The following is a 16,881-nucleotide window of genomic DNA, read 5'->3' on the forward strand; positions in this document are numbered from 1 at the left end:
TAGGGACTGTCTTGGAATAAATCATTTGTATGTCTAGGAACTAGCAGCCCTCCAGTTAGGTGGTTTTGTGTGTTGGTGGGGGGGGGGGTGTTGCTGTTGTTTTTCACATAGGTCTGCTATGTTCAGGCACTAGGCTAGATGCTAGAGATGCAAAGATGAATAACACAGAATGAACCTGACTGCTACTGGTTAGTGGGAGAGACAAGCGACAAGCAATAGCAATGCTGCATGGTAAGTTAGGATAGAAGGCCTGGGTGCTCGGGAACATGGAGAAGGGATTGCTAACTCAGGGAGCCAGAGAAGGCATCGATGTCGAGGTACTGATTTATTAAATGCATAAATGAATGAAATGTGATCTATTTGCCAGTTGCAGCTACAGATTCAGACTTGATAGCAGGCCCAAACAGCTATCAGATGGATAATTAAAACACTGAAAATAGTTGTTCCTCACCTGCCAAGAATGAGAAAGATGTGGAATGGAAATCCCATGAAACTAAATCTGTTTAATGCAATATCTTGAGCACTTAAAAGTAGGTGTTCTGGCTCTTAAGTGATACATAACAAATCACACCAAAACTTAATGGATTAAAACAACTATGATCTCTTTATTTTCTCTCATTATCTCTGTGGGTCAGGAATTTGGGAGAGAGCTTGGCTGGGTGATTCTGGCTTGGGGTCTCACATATGTTTACAGTCATATGGTAACAGGAGCATCTCCCTCTCTTCGGTGGGCTCAGGACTTCACTGTGTGGTCTCTCAATGTGGTCTAGTTGAGTTTCCTCACTGCATGGCAGCCTCAGCGCCCCAGTGTGAACTTTCCAGCTCACAAGAGGAAAGCTGAATCACCTTTTATGACCTAGCCTTGGAAGACAAACACTTCTTCCACCTTCATTGGGTACAAGCAAGTCACAAGCCCAGATTTAAGGAGAGAGTAATTAGACTGTACCTCCAGATGGGGAAGTAACAAGAAAGGGAGATATTAATGCAGCCATCTCTGAAAAAAACCAATCTGCCACTGCGGGCCTAGCACAAGGCAAAGTATTCAATAAATGTTAAATGAATGTAAAAAAATGAGGTCCACAATTATTTATTTTTATTCTACTGAGGAATATTGAGCAAATGTGCATAAACATATACGTACTAGTAAGAATAATAATGATAAATATTACCCATCATTTGTTAAGCTCTTAGTTTGTGCCAGACACTATGCTAAATTATGTACATGCATTTAGTCCCTACAAGGGAAGACTGGTACTAGGATAATTCCCATTTTTCAGATGAGAAATTGAGGCCCAGAGTTGTAACTTGAACCAGGTTACCTAGCTAAGAAGAGTGTGTGGCACATACACATACACAAACATATACCTTAATATGCCTGTTTACAAGTGTGTAACTTCTTCTGAATTTAATCCAGAATTTCCACAAAGACCTCCCACACTTTCTGCAATATTATCAGAAGAGAATCAGAATGTAGTAGTACTGAGTACAGAAACTGGCCCCTGGAAGGTGCAGCTGTCTCTCTCTCCCTTGAAAATAAGCTCCATGAGATAGAGATTCTGTGTTCACTATACAGCCCCAGCACCTAGGACAGCAAAGGGCACTTCAAAAATGCACAATGCCAACAGGAGGGGCACCTGTTTAATAAGGAAGAAACAATGACTTATGTAACAACATAGGTTGTGGCCATGAATGCAAACAGAACAGTTAAGGCCCAGAAATCACTGTCATATGAAATATAGAAATTATTTAGGCAAAATGATTTGGCCGAATTTCTTTGGATGAATATCTGAATTCCTTCAAATTAACCAGTTAGTTCAAATACTTCTAGTTTTGATATCCATGTATTTTAAATCCATATTATTTCTGCCTTCAATTGTCCAATTAACTTTTTTTTTTTTTTTTGTCTGCATTGGGTCTTCGTTGCCGTGCACGGGTTTTCTCTAGTTGTGGTGAGCAGGGGCTACTCTTCGTTGTGATGCACGGGCTTCTCATTGCGGTCGCTTCTCTTGTTGCGGAGCATGGGCTCTAGGTGCGCAGGCTTCAGTAGTTGTGGCTCACAGGCTCTAGAGCACAGGCTCAGTAGTTGTGGCGCATAGGCTTAGTTGCTCCACGGCATGTGGGATCTTCCCAGACCAGGGCTCGAACCCGTGTCCCCTGCATTGGCAGGTGGATTCTTAACCACTGCGCCACCAGGGAAGTCCCTCCAATTAACTTTATATCTACCATACAATTTACCTCCCATTTGTAGAAAACAGGAAAGCACTCTCACATATGTTATCTCCAAGCCCACACAATCAGAGGTGGGCAAGGGTCACTGGCTCATGATTCCTGAACACAAGCTAGAGAATGGAGCTGGTCTATGATGAAAGTTCATCAGTCCTCACGTAACTGAGGACCAGGGATAGTGTAGCTTCAGGGCAGCTTCTGGCAGTTTAGATGATGACATCAGTATAAGGTCTCTCTCTCCATCACTCCAGTTGACCGTCCTCTGTGATGCCTTCATTTTCAGTGGCTCTTTCTGCTTCTCCAAACTTACATCAAGCACTATTTGCAGTAAGAGAGTTTTCTTTCCAAGAAGTCTAGCAGAAATTACAAGACTGAAACCAGAGGTGAAACAGCCCCACTCCTAACACACAAAGCGTTGGGAGGAGTTTTTCCCGCAAAGGACAAGCAAAGTGCTGTTAACAGGAGAAGAGAGAATTAATTGCTGCTGAACAGGCAGAAGCAATAATATGCAGTACACCTGACCGGTCCCCCAACCCCCCTCAAAATGAGTGTTCCTTCTGCTACATTCTCCTGGTTTTGTAGTTCTAGTTAGCATTTATTCATTCTTTTGTATAGTTGATACCATGTCTCTCTACACATGACTTCACCTTTGTGTTTTTACTGGATAAGACATCAATTTTCCTATTTTAAAATACTGATTTGGGGGTAATGGAAAATCTATATCTCGATTGTGGTACATAGGCATCAACATTTGTCAAAATTCATGGCTGCATTTTATTGTATATAAACTGCACCTCAATAAAGTTGGTTTTAAAAAATGATGATGGTGGTGATGTTAACGATATTTATTAAGCTTTTGCTGGGTAGTAGGATTCATGCTGAGCACTTTATTGTATTTCCTCACTTAACCTTGAGTAGAACCCTGGGAAGTAGGTACTGATACCCTTCATATTGGGTGGGCCATAAAGTGCCTTTGGTTTTTTAAGTAAAAATAAAAGACACATTTTTCATTTTCACCAATAACTTTATTGAACAACATATTCACTGTTTTGTTCTACTACCTTCTGCCATTTTTCAGGCAACTTCATAATTCCATCTTCCCAAAATTTTTTATCGTTTTGAGCAAAGAACTGTTCCAGGTACCTTTTACAGTCTTCCAGGGAACTGAAATTTTTTACATTAAGAGAATTTTGTAAAGATCGAAATAACTGGAAATCCGAAGGTGGCATGTCCAGTGAATATGATGGATGAATCAGAACTTCCCAGCCAAGCTGTAACAGTTTTTGCCTGGTCATCAAAGAAACATGCAGTCTTGCATTATCCTGATGGAAGATTATGCGTTTTTCTGTTGACTAATTCTGGACGCTTTTCATTGAGTGCTGCTTTCAGTTGGTCTAATTGGGAGCAGTACTTGTTGGAACTAACATTTGGTTTTCCAGAAAGAGCTCATAATAGAGGACTCCCTTCTAATCCCACCATATACACAACATCACCTTCTCTGGATGAAGACCGGCCTTTGGTGTGGTTGGTGGTGGTTCATTTCGCTTGCCCCACGATCTCTTCCATTCCACACTGTTGTACAGTATCCAGTTTTCATCGCCCATCACAATTTATTTTAAATACGGAATGTTTTCATTATGTTTCAGTAGAGAATCGCATGTGGAAGTATGGTCAAGAAGGTTTTTTCCACTTAACTTATGTGGAACCCAAACATCAAAGCGATTCACATAACCAAGCTGGTGCAGATGATTTTCAAAGCTTGATTTGGATATTTTGAGTATGTTGGCTATCTCTTGTACGGTACAACGTTGATTGTTCTCAATTATTGTTTCGATTTGATCACTATCAACTTCAACTGGTCAACCCAACCATGGAGCATCATCCAGCAAGAAATCTCCAGCACGAGACTTTGCAAACCACTTTTGACACGTTCGATCAGTCACAGCACCTTCTCCATACACTGCACAAATCTTTTTGTGCGTTTCATTTGCATTTTTACCTTTCTTGAAATAATAAAGCATAATATGCCGAAATGCTGGGTTTTTTCTTCCATCTTCAATATTAAAATGGCTAGACAAAAATTCACCAATTTTGTTAAGTCTATTTTTAAATGCACGCTGGTATGACAGCTGTCACATACAATCTAACAAAATTGTTTCAAATGAAGTTAAAGACAACTAAGTGCTACCAGAGCCATCTTACGGAAAAAAACGAAAGAAATTTTTGGCCCACCCAATAGATAAGGCAGCTAAGGCTTCGAGATGTAAGATGCCTAAGGTCACATAGTTAGTGGTGGAACTAGGCTTATTACTCAAATCTATCTGCCTTCAGTAACTATCTCCATACAAGGTGTCTATCAGAAAGACATTTTACACGTTAAAAAATTAATAATAGGGCTTCCCTGGTGGCGCAGTGGTTGAGAGTCCGCCTGCCGATGCAGGGGACACGGGTTCGTGCCCCGGTCTGGGAAGATCCCACATGCCACGGAGAGGCTGGGCCCGTGAGCCATGGCCGCTGAGCCTGCGCGTCCGGAGCCTGTGCTCCGCAACGGGAGAGGCCACAACAGTGAGAGGCCCGCGTACCGCCAAAAAAAATAATAAATTAATTAATAATAGCCAAATACCTAAAAATGGAACAAAATCACACATGAATGAGAGAGGAGGAGAATTGTATGTGTTTTTCCAGGACCTTTTGCTAGTATGTCCCCAGTACATCAATCATTATACTAGCCTCTAATTTGTTTTGGCTTTAAATCCCAGGCCCTACAATTCGTGTAGTAGCAACTGACTGAAGCAGACATGATATTCTCATTTTCCTCCAAAGAAAAAAGAGTAATCTATCCTTATAAAACCACTGGCTTGCAGTTCTTCAAGGGAGGTAACAGCAGTTAATTAACATTCTTTGGCTCAAGATATCAATGAAACATATTACTTCTACTACACAAATCTGTTTTATATGTTAGCAATTTTTTTTTTTTTTTTTTTTTTTTTTGCGGTATGTGGGCCTCTCACTGTTGTGGCCTCTCCCGTTGTGGAGCACAGGCTCTAGAGGCGCAGGCTCAGTGGCCATGGCTCACGGGCCCAGCCGCTCCACAGCATGTGGGATCTTCCCGGACCGGGGCACGAACCCGTGTCCCCTGCATCGGCAGGCGGACTCTCAACCACTGCGCCACCAGGGAAGCCCTCCATTTTTTAATAATTTATTTATTCTATGCCTGCTGCTTTTCTACCCAATGTCCATTCTCCCATCTTCTTTACTCATTTACTGAGGAAGTACTTATATAACATTTACTATGTTCCAGATACTCTTCTAAACACTTTATAAAACTTAATCTCATAACAACACTCTTCTTATCTTATCTCCATTTTATAGGGGAGGAAAATGAAAATGAATCACCTATAGTCACATAACCACTGAGCAACAGAGCTGAGATTCTAACTGGTAGTGTAGCTCCAGACTTAGGCTATGTTACTAGCAGAACCTCAAGTACCCAGTTAAAGATTTCAATTCCTCCGGATTTCACACAGCTGCTCGTGGCCATGGGCCACTTTACTGGCCATTGAGATATGATTGGAAATCTACTGGGTAGGGTTTTTTTTTTCATAAGGAGACAACTAACACACGCCTTTTGCCCACCTTCCTTCCCTCTTCTTTTTGCCTAGAATGTGGGTACAAGGCATGGAGGAACAGCAGCTATCTGGCAATCATGAGAAGGAATGCCACATGCTAAGGACTGATGGAGGAAGACAGTGGGAGCCAGATGCCTTAGTGACATCCGTGAGCCACAAAGCTTATCCCCAAAGTGCCTACCTCTCAACTACTCATCACATGAAGGGGAAAAAACATAACCTCTTTAAGCTCCATTAATGGGGTCTGCTGCTACTCAAAGCCAAACAAACCTTGACTGATAAAATGCACTAATCACAAAACCTACTGTTTTACCTCCTCCTGAAATTTGGTCATCTGCATTAATACGTGGTTCTTAGGTAGCTTCCAAAATGGAAAATTATTAGTTTTAAGGATGTTTTTTTTCTTTTCCATTATGCTTTATTACAGAATATTGAATACAGTTCCCTTTGTTATACATTAGGACCTTATCGTTTATCTATTTTATATAAGTAGTTTGTATCTGCTAATCCCAAACTCCCCATTTATTGCCCCCCCACCCCCTTTCCCCTTTGGTAACTGTAAGTTTGTTTTCTATGTCTGTGAGTCTGTTTCTGTTTTCTATGTCTGTGAGTCTGTTTCTGTTTCGTAAATAAGTTCATTTGTGTCATACAAATGATTCCACATATAAGTGATATCATATGGTATTTGTTTTTCTCTTTCTGACTTACTTCACTTAGTATGATAAACTCTAGGTCCCTCCATGTTGCTGCAAATGGCATTATTTCATTCTTTTTTATGGCTGAGTAGTATTTCATTATGTATATATGCAATATCTTCTTTATCCATTCACCTGTCAATAGACATTTAGGTTGCTTCCATGTCTTGGCTATTGTTAATAGTGCTGCTATGAACACTGGGGTCCATGTATCTTTTCGAATTGGAGTTTTCCCTGGATATATGCCCTGGAGTGGGATTGCTGGATCATCTGGCAACTCTATTTTTAGTTTTTTAAGGAACCTCCATACTGTTTTTCATAGTGGCTGCACCAATTTATAAATATTTCCACCAACAGTGTAGGAGGGTTCCCTTTTCTCCATACCCTCTCCAGCATTTTTTATTTGTAGACTTTTTAATGATGGCCATTCTGACCACTGTGAAGTGGTACCTCATTGTAGTTTTGTTTGCATTTCTCTAATAATTAGCAATGTTGAGCATCTTTTCATGTTCCTGTTGGCCATCTGTATGTCTTCTTTGGAGAAATGCCTATTTAGGTCTCCTGCCCATTTTTTGATTGAGTTGTTGTTGTTGTGGTGGTGGTGGTTATTGAGTTGTGTGAGCTGTTTGTATATTTGGGGGATTAAGCCCTTGTCGGTTGCACAGTTTGCAAATATTTTCTCCCAGTCCATAGGTTGTCTTTTCATTTTGTTTATGGTTTCCTTTGCTGTGCAAAAGCTTATAAGTTTGATTAGATTTCACTTGTTTATTTTTGCTTTTATTTCTACTGCCTTGAGAGACCAAGAAAACACTGGTACAATTTATGTGAGGGAATGTTTTGCCTATGTTCTCTTCTAGGAGTTTTATGGTGTCACATATTTAAGTCTTTAAGCCATTTTGAGTTTATTTTTGTGTATGGTATGAGGATATGTTCTAACTTCACTGATTTACATGCAGCTGTCCAGCTTTCCCAACACCACTTGCTGAAGAGACTGTGCTTTTCCCGTTGTACATCCTTGCCTCCTTTGGTGAAGGTTAATTGACCGTAGGTGTGTGGGTTTATTTCTGTGCTCTCTATTCTGTTCCATTGATCCATATGTCTGTTTTTGTGCCAATACCAAACTGTTTTGATTACTGTAGCTTTGTAGTATTGTCTGAAGTCTGGGAGCGTGATGCTCCAGCTTTGTTCTTTTTCCTCAGGATTGCTTTGGCCATTCTGGGTCTTTTATGGTTCCATATAAATTTTAAGATTCTTTGTTCTAGTTCTGTGAAAAAATGTCATGGGTAATTTGATAGGGATCACATTAAATCTGTAGATTGCTTTGGGTAATATGACCATGACCATTTTAACAATGTTAGTTCTTCTAATCCAAGAGCATGGGATATCTTTCCATTTCTTTGAATCATCTTCAGTATCCTTTATCAGTGCTTTATAGTTCTCAGAATATAAGTCTTTCACCTCCTTGGTCAAGTTTATAAGAAAGTTTTCTTAAACATTTAAAGTAAAGACAATATCTGAATTACAGGGCAGGAATGTGTATTAAATGAGGAAAGATATTTAAGAAAAACAATAAACCATTAATAAACATAAACTTATTCAAAAGCTGAGATGAAACCAGAAAATTGTCAAAAGACAATTTCAATACAGCCTCAGGGTCACTTGGATCAATGAAAGTAACTGGCCTATTTCTTACCATTGTTGCTGCTGAAATGACCAAATGAATCAGCTTACTTATGCAAAAAAACCTAAACTAAAGTAGGCCCGTACACCTTGCTCTCTTTCTTGCCTCTGGATCTTCTCATACATGTGCATACTTTAAATGCACATTAGCATATAAGAGGTCCTGAGAAGTCCTGCAGTAAATAATCCTGTGAGATTTTGCTTAACCCAGTATTTCTCATATTTCTTGGAACACAGAATCCTGTTTTTCCTCCAGTGTTACATTCCACATAGTGCTCTAGGAAACACATTCAGGAAATGAACAATATCACAGACAACAGGAATAGGGACATAAGGAGAAAGGGTTAATTGTTAATCTTTTGGTTGCCATTTCAGTGGTTGCAAAATAGAAATTTTGTCATGGGGAATTAATAAACTTTCTAAAGCAACTAGAAAACTATCATATCCAACTTCAAATACTTATTAATGGATGAACTTTTCTTCCATGGGAATTCATATTCTGTTAGATGGCTCTGGTTTTGAGGTGATGCTGTGGTTTTTAGTGGGTGCCTGGGTCTATTGAAGGTGGCACTGTTGGGGGCAGAGGAGGGCAATATTTCAAAAGAGAAATTATTCCATCACTTTCTTCTAGGGAGAAGCCAGTATGAAAAATCAATACTAAAATGGGTTACCTTCATCTAAACACTGGGCAAAGAGGATGTAATATCTGCTGTATCTACAACAGTGGGTGATGGCAGATTTCTTTTTTTTTTTTTAATTTATTTTATTATTTATTTATTTGGCTGTGTTGGGTCTTAGTTGCAGCACACTGGATCTTCATTGCGGCACGTGGGATCTTTTGTTGCATTGCACGGGCTCTTCATTGCAGCGCACAGGCTTCTCTAGTTGCGTTGCACAGGCTCTCTAGTTGTGTTGCACAGGTTCCAGAGAGCGTGGGCTCAGTAGTTGCAATCTGTGGGCTTAGTTGCCCTGCAGCATGTGGGATCTTAGTTCCCCAACCAGGGATTGAACCCGCATCCCTTGCATTGGAAGGCGGATTCTTAACCACTGGACCACCAGGGAAGTCCCAGATTTCTTTTATTTTCTTCCCTACTTCCCTTTGTATTTCTTTTCCAGAATTCCCCATCATTATATTTTTATTACCCAAAACTCATCTATAAAAAAATTTTATTACAAAACTCATGGCTGTAATACTTTCAAACTAAAATACTAAAATTTTCCAATTTAAAAACTAGACATATTTTAAAGGTTGCATTGTCTAAAAAGTAACAGTGTGAACTACCCCTATGCTTCCCAAAGCTGGTCTGATGACCTGGGCCTGCCCAGAAAGAAGTTTTCTCTGATCTGTCATGAAATGAAAACAAACAAACAAACAAACAAACAAAAACAACCAGTGACTGTATAATGAGTTTTTTATGATGCTACATGTATTCCACTTAAATGAGTGCTTTTTGAGATATGTCCTTCCTACATATTTGGTACTGGTGTACTCATTTTTTGGCATTAACATACTCCTTTTTTTTTTTTAAGATGATGAGTGAAGATAGTCGCTGCAGTCTTTTTAAATATCTTTCAGCAAATAAAACTTGGAAGTCCTCTGTCCCTCCAACTTTGTTTATTGTTTGTTTTATCTTTTATTTGATGGTTAAGAAAAAGTGCCTTGGGCCAAGGGAACCTGTGTGTCTTGTTGGCTGCTGTGTTCCCTGTGACCTGCAGAGAGCCAAGCAATAGTAGACTATCAACACAGTTTGACAGATGTTAAAAGTTTGAGGCACATTAAAATCTTCAAGAGTTTATTTGAGCAAACATCAATTAGAATTGGGCAGCATGAAACTGGGAGTGGTTAAGAGCACTCCACCCACAGGAGGTAGGAGCGATGACTCGGAAGCAAAGCAAAGAAACTATTTGATTGGCTATAGCTTAAGTGGTTGCCTTATTTGGGAAAGCCTCGTTGGCTGTTTGTGATTGGTTGTTCTTAAGTTTCATTTTCTCAGATTCCAGTGCACTGACTGGCTTGGTTTAGGTTTTGGTTACATAGGCCACCAAGGCATTAGAGCCACCTCAGTTTGATGGCCTCCTTGTTTAACTTCTTTAACACAGACTAACCAGGTTGGCAGACTTTTCGATAAAGGGACCCACAGGGTCTGTTGCACCTACCTGACTCTGCCGTTGTGACAGGAAACCAGCCATAGACTACACCAATGAAGGAGTCCGGTGGTGGTGTCCCAAAGAGCTTTACTTATGGACAGTGAAATTTGAATTTCACATGATTTCCATGTGTCACAAAATATTCTTCTTTTTATTATTTTTCCCATTTAAAGATGTAATACCTATTCTTAGTTTGTAGACCATATAGAAACAAGCAGTGGGCTAGATTTGGCCCACAGACCATAGGATACTGACCCCTGGGCTAACCAAATGAAAGAATGAGTGACCAAACACAGAGTAAGGCTAGAAATTCCAGAGATGTAGGTCCCAATCCTTCCTTGGCACTGAGTAACCATGACCAAATTAAAGCACTGGAATAACCTGTTTTCCCAGCTCTAAGTTAGCAAAAGCAATTCAAATCTATTTCTTAGAGCTATTGTTACTGATAAGTATTATAAATGACAGTGGGGAAACATTTTGCAACTAAGAAGGATCAAATAATATATCCGTGAATATAAAAGAGAAAATATTGACAGTAGATAGATCTACTAAATTGATTTAAAAGATTTAATTTCCTACTGTTTTCAATTTTAAAAAATGATAAAAGCAGGAGTCCCACTGAACACCTATGAATTATCTTTGAACTGAACTATTTATGGAATCACAGAACTGTGGAGCTTCAGAATAAAAAGAGGGACTTCCCTTGTGGTAGAGTGGGTAAGACTTCGTGCTTTCACTACAGGGGGCCTGGGTTCGATACCTGTTTCAGGAACTAGACCCCACACGCATGCTGCAACTACGAGTCTGCATGCCACAACTAAGAAGTCCGCATGCCGCAACTAAGAGTCCACATGAAGTCCACATGTCACAATTAAAAAAAAAAAAAGATCCTGCATGCTGCAGCTAAGACCTGGCACAGCCAAAAATAAATAAATAAATAATAATAATAAAAAGAAGAACAAAAAGAGATTATGGGAAACATCCAGTGCAATCACATTGTTTTAAAGGCAAGGAAACTGAATACTAGGGAAGATACTTCCCCAAGGTCACTTATTTAGAGAATGAAAATAGTCTAATAAAAAAAGATACCTTCTGAAGCCTGAATTAGAAATAAATAATCAGAAATTTCATTCTTATGATGAAAGGAACATAGGGTTTCCATTCCTAGATTTAAACACTGGATTTGACACATGGTTTTGAATCTCAGTTTACTTAACTGAGTCTCAGTGTCTTCATCTTCAAAACAGGAATGATAATTAATATCTCACAGAATTATAGTTAAGAACAAGTAAAATAATATACACAGTACATTGTCAGGCACACAATAAATGCTCAATAAATTATAACTTGAATTTCTATTATATGAACTTTTAAAATCTCACAATTTACCATATCTGCTAAAAAAATATTAAATTTGTGGTTTTTAAACTGAGCTAAGAAATAAGACCTAAATATTTGATGCTCTACCAAAAATATTTTTATCTTTATTAGTTGAAATACTTCCTTGAATTTCTGTTTATAGCATTCCTGGAAGACAGCGTAAGGCTGTTTTCAAACTTGAAATCACCAACATACTTTCACTTTAGGAAGGGATTTGCTTGACACCACTTAAAACAAATTTGTCACTGAAATACCCCAAAGATTATTCAACTACAGAGAAATCCTAGCACCTCTAAATTTGTATTTTTGTTTCTTAGCTGACAAAATTTTGTGAAGATAAGGAATGTAGTACTTAAAACCTAGTTAAGAATGTCCTCAAATCATCTTTTTCTAAGGAATGCCGAAAGCAAAATCTTGAACGTTAGACAGACATGGGTTTTAACCAGAGCCCTGCCATTTGCTAGCCGTGTGACCTTGGAGTTAATCCATCTAAGCCTCAAGATTTTTAACTGTAAGATGGGGATAATAACAGTACCTACCTCACAGGAATTTTGTGAAGATTGAATGATAGGATGCATATAAAAAGCTTACTCAGACCAGTGTCTGTACTGCAGTAAGTGTTCCCCCAAAAATGTTAGCTAAATTAAATGGTAACTAACCACTTTGTTGGAAGATGAACTTTGATAAGTCCCCTTTTAATAATCTTTTGTTTCCTCTGGCAGATGTTAGGTGAAATTGTAAAAGATTGATTTTTCAGCATAATCCCATAAATTGTCGAGGGCGGGTGCTCACGTAAAGGTGGAACCGGAGGTAGGTTTCCACCCTTGTTCTATAAGAGCCCCAGGTTCATTTCAGGACCTAAAAGAAAAAGATTTGCTGGCTACTTTGGAGACATCAGGATCTTAGTCTTCAGAGAAGCTTCCCTGCCCTCCTACTGGAAACTAGTCCCTCGTCTTAGTCGTCATTGTTATTCTAAATCTTAGACCCCTGATTGTTTTCTTCAGTGTAGACATAACAATTTGAAGTTATTTTATTTGTTGACCCCCTACACACATTGTCTCCCTCTCTCCCACTCCTCCCCACTCTGCTAGAATGTAAGCTCCCTGTTGGCAAAGATGGTGCTGGGACAATGTGGTTCATAGCTGTAACCTCAGGGCCTAGGACAGTGTCTGTGTATTGTAAATTCCCAGTAACTATCTAGTGAATGAATGAACGAATGAATAAATAAATGATTTTATGAATGGGCAGCCCTGGCAGGTGCTCACTGCTTCAGGCTTTCCTTAGAAGTATAGAAACGAAGGTGAACTGATCTTGTAGTGGCCACAAGAGGAAAACAGAACTAGTAAAATTCACGACCACCCAGACCCAGTAATGAAGTCTGGGACCACAAGGACTCACAATTTCTAGGGGGAGGGAACAAAGGAAATATATGGTAGCTGGGCGACCCCAGGCCCAAAAAATTATACACACACACACGCATGTGTGCATGCATACAGAAATACATTATCCAGTGAGACTTGGGGTAAATTAGAACTCGGTAGGTTGTTTCTTATTTCAGGCACAATAATCTTTCTTTACTTGGCCTCTGGCTCACCACCCACTCACTGCCTCTTGGGTCTCCTTTCTCACTGGTCCCTCCTCCTTGGTTTCCTTTGCTGATTCCTCCTCATTTTCCCAACTTCTGAACACTGGATCATTCCAGGTTGTTCCTCAAACCTCCACTCCATACACACCCCCTAGATGACCCCAACCTGCCTCATGGCTGCAAATACCATCTGCACACTAACAACCTCCAAATATCTATCCTCACTTTGACCTCTCCTCTGAACTCCAGACAGGTACACACAACTTGAATGCTCAATACTCTCCTTGTATTATATATCTAAATAGACATCTCAAACTTAAAAAGAGACCAGAACTGAACTCTTGATTTTCTCCCCAAACCTGCTCTTCCCAATGGCAAATCCATCCTTGCAGTTGTTCAAGCCAAAACCCTTAGAGCTGTCCTCTTCTTCCCTCTCTACAATCCACATCTAATCACTGGCAAATTCTCTTGACTGAGTCTTCAATATACACCTATAATCTGACTACTTTTCTACGTCCTGGCTACCATGCTGGTCCAAGCCACCATCCTCTTTGCCTAGATTATTACGGCAGCCTCCAAACTAGTCTCTCTACTTCTGCCCGTGCTGCCTGTAGTTAAGTCTCCTCCAAGCAGCCAGAGTGATCCTTTCAGAACATTAAATTGCATCAATAATCTCCTCTGAGCAAAACCCTCCAATGGTTTTCCATCTTTCCAAAGTAAAGGAAAAGCATGATCTGACCCAGGATACCTCTTCTCATCTCATTTCCATCTTTACCCCCAATTCACTCTGCTCCAACTGGTTGACAATCCATATGATTTCAAATTAATTTAGAAAATATTAGTCTGAAAACTTGGGAAAAGGCTTAAAAGATCTGACTATAAGTAAATAAACTGTTTACGCTGGAGAAATGCCTGATTTTTTTAATTAGTCATTCTCTGATCCCATGGTATCAGATCAGCATAAATATTTTAGGGTCTTTAACATTTGCCTGGAGTTAATCTTTTGGGCCAGAAAATGCAAATTAGATTACCTCCAAGTTTCTACTGATAACCCTTGATGATCTTGATCTTGGTCTTGAATAACATACCCTTTAGCTTTCAGTATTTTAGGGGGTGCCTTTTTCATACTATAAAAGTACCAAGGCTAAAACACCTGCTCTACTTAAGAGGAAACATAGACTTTCAACAGACATTTATTGAAATCCTACTGTGTTTCAGGTACTGGCTAGGCACTGGGGAATCAAGGATGAATGAGACATGCCCATGTCTTCAAGGAACCCACAAGAGAATCCAGGTGGCAGCAAGAGGACCTGATCTTAATAAATAGTGCAATGACAGAGGGATGCCCAGTGTGCTATGAAAGCCGACCAGAGGACACCCAGCTCAGCCTGAAGAGGACTGACAAGGCCTCCTAGAGGATATGGCACCTCAGCTGAAGCTTAAATTATGTGCAGAAATGGGGGTATAGGGTAGGTCATATTCCAAACAGGAGGTACAGCATGAGCAAAGCCATGAATCTGTGTGCTGTGTGTAGGAAACCACAAACATTCGAGGCAAACTACTCTTAAGGTGAGACTGGAAAGGAAGACAGAGAGCAGGACACAGGGAACTTTATTTAGCATTTTAAGAAGTATGATCTGGGGCTTCCCTGGTGGCGCAGTGGTTGAGAATCTGCCTGACAATGCAGGGGACACGGGTTCGAGCCCTGGTCTGGGAAGATCCCACATGCTGCGGAGCAACTAGCCCCATGAGCCACAATTACTGAGCCTGCGCGTCTGGAGCTTGTGCTCTGCAACAAGAGAGGCCGCGATAGTGAGAGGCCCGCGCACCACGATGAGGAGTGGACCCCACTTGCCGCAACTAGAGAAAGCCCTCGCACAGAAACGAAGACCCAACACAGACATACATACATACATACAAACATAAATAAATAAATAAGAAGTATGACCTTTGTTCATAGGCAACAGAGAGCCACTGAAGCAGGAGAGTGTGACTGCTACACAAACACGCTTAGAGGCAGGCAGACCAGCAGGGAGGCTATGGCAGCGTCCAGATAGAAGGTGCTGCAGGTCTGAATTAGGGCAGGAGCTGGGGAGATGGGGGAGCAGGAGACAGACTTAAGAAATATTGAGTTAAAATTAGTGGAACTTGATGTGAAGCAGACAAGAAGGAGGAGGTTAAGGATAATACCAAAGTTTCTATCCTTGAGGGTATTACCAAGTACAAGTAGTAATAGGATCAGGCAGGAAGATGATTTCATTGTTAGGTATGTTGAACTTGAAACATTAAGGGAAAAGCATTCATTCATTTATCCATTCATTCAAGAACTATTTATAAAGTACCTACCTTGTGAATGTCCAAGTGTGAATCTGAAGGGAGAGGGGTCTGGACTTCAGAGAGTTGGGTGTCATTAGCACATGGGATGATCAGGAGTTAACCTTCAAGGATGGTGGGCACAGTACCTGGCACAAAGGACGCTCCCCTTGGGTACCTGTTGAAAAGAATGAATGAAGAGCTACCCTGTGAGAGTTTGTAGGAAGAGAAGAGCTGGGAATCAATGATGAAGCTCTAGAAAACATCAGTGGTTCAGGGTTGGGTAAAGAACACAGAAATGGAGTAGTCCGAAATGTGGAGGACTGGAAGGGTGTGGTGTCATGGAAATAAAGTGAGGTACACATAGGACCCAAGTACACACTCATTATCAGGTATTAGGAATGCTTCATGAATTATTTCTAAGTTGAAGGTGAAATAGGTCTCTAGAAAAATCTAGATAAAAATGAGAGTTTTGGAACCTTGAAATCCAAGGGCTACTGGGCAATAGTTGAATTTCTAGTTACCAAATTTCATTACCAAGTTTGTGCTATTCTGTGCTTTTGCTTTAAATCACTTTGGATAACTGGTTTTTTTCCATTTATGATGATTAGTTTCTGTTCCTGGCGTTAACTCCCTAATGCTGATTTAAACCAGAGGATATAACTTTGTCAGTATGAGAACAGCTGAATGTCTAAGACCTGACGATAGCATTCAGTTAGTATTATTTTCATGTGCTGGTGATAGAGATGGTGGCTTCTGGTCAATTCTGTGTGAGTGTGGTGATTACTGGTTGTAGACATCTGATCATCTGGTTTTTTATTTTGTTTTGTTTTTTGCCTACCCAGCATCCATACCCACTTTTATGGTAACAGCACCTGAGTTTTTCTTGGGGAACCACTTTCTTCCCCATTTCTAGTCCAGGTCATTTGGGTGGAGCTGACTGCACTGGGCTTCAAGGAGAGGGCATGTGACCCAGAGTTGGTCAATAAAACACTGCAACCCCCTGGGTTCAGTGACTGGCTAAAGAATGGGCACATGACCAATCAGGCAATGAGATAGTATTCTTGGACTTGCTAGAGAAACCAGGCCAAAGATATTCTTTACTGAACTTAAAGCTGGATGGGTATACACCAGGAGCTAATGGGAACCACTTCACCACGGGGAGAGCCTGTCTGAGAATGAAGCTAATACAGAGGAGAGAACTGCTGAGAGATGAAGAAAGAGA

At 40.2% G+C, this 16,881-nt stretch overlaps 1 long non-coding RNA gene across 2 annotated transcripts in view; it reads right to left on the reverse strand.

Moving 5' to 3' along the window:
- Window positions 1–3,236: 3,236 nt before the first annotated feature.
- Window positions 3,237–16,881, reverse strand: part of LOC309805116 — a 51,161-nt gene continuing 37,516 nt past the window's right edge. For both annotated transcript variants that reach the window (XR_014294224.1, XR_014294225.1), the window contains 2 exons: window positions 15,690–15,834; window positions 3,237–4,296 (listed from right to left, as the gene is read on the reverse strand). This is a non-coding gene — a long non-coding RNA (uncharacterized lncRNA). The remainder of the gene's footprint in view (window positions 4,297–15,689; window positions 15,835–16,881) is intronic.

Source organism: Mesoplodon mirus, assembly GCF_964341445.2.
Source record: "Mesoplodon mirus genome assembly, chromosome: 5".
Lineage (NCBI taxonomy): Eukaryota > Metazoa > Chordata > Mammalia > Artiodactyla > Ziphiidae > Mesoplodon > Mesoplodon mirus.